Source organism: Sphaeroforma arctica (genome assembly GCF_001186125.1).
Source record: "Sphaeroforma arctica JP610 unplaced genomic scaffold supercont1.2871, whole genome shotgun sequence".
NCBI lineage: Eukaryota > Ichthyosporea > Ichthyophonida > Sphaeroforma > Sphaeroforma arctica.
The window spans coordinates 3020-4122 of NW_014037687.1; positions in this window are offsets into that span (position 1 = coordinate 3020).

A 1103-nucleotide genomic window follows, 5' to 3' on the forward strand; every position below is an offset into this window, starting at 1 on the left:
GATATACCGGAATAGTCCATTAATATATCCGTATAGGTCGACTACTCTGACTTTATTTAAATACCAGCTACCACGAGAGAGGGCCGGAATTGTCCGGTTCATTCATACATCTATATAGGTTGAGCACTCAGGCTGGTTTAAAACCAGCTAGCATGGGAGAGAGTCGGAATTGTCTTCCATTCATACACTCATTTAGATTCACTTCTTGGGCTGTATTAAAACCAGGAGGCATGGGAGCGGGTCGGGATGGCCCATTCATATATCCATTTAGGTCGAATACTCCGGCTGTATAAAAACCAGGTAGCATGGGATAGAGCCCAGACGGATCGGATCATCAATTTAGGTTGACTACTCAGGCTGTGTTTAAACAGGGCAGCATGAGAGAGGGCCGCGACCGTTCATTCATAGATCCATCTAGGTTGACTCCGTGAGCTGGTACAAAATAGGCGTTCTGTATGTATTAATATCAAACACCCTCTAATAATCCCCTAAGTTCCTCCTACGTACCTACTTAGTGCACCCTCCTGCAGAGACACGTACACAGACGCGCAACGGCTTCACGCCGAGGTTATAAGCCCGCGGCGATATGATTGCATTCCTCAGAGATGTAGGGCAGAAGCTATAACACAGCCATCGCTGAGTTCGAGCTGGTTGCTGCATGGCTACGTTTGTACCGGCCATTGTGCACAACACATCGCAGTAAATGTGCGTGAGTTTGTGCATCCGTATCACATATGGACACAGACGCACTATCGGATGCACTAAGTGGCAGAACTAGATATGTATTGGTAGTGTATTCCGACTCCACTTAATAACTAATACATGTATCTGTAACTTATCTTCATACTAATACAAGTATTTGTAACTTAGCTTCATAACTACATATATTTGTACAGTCTTTCGTATCATCTTAGCTTGTTGATTAAGCTGTTGTTACCGCTCCCCGCGTTTCTGCTTTGTAATCTCCTCAACGGCCATCGAGCACAACACATTGAAGTCGATGTGCGTGTACTTGCCCCAGTCAGGCTGTCCCCTCCAATGGCTTGCCTGTTCAAGACGGGTCGATTTGATTGGTCAGTATTAATAGTAACTATCTCACGTAC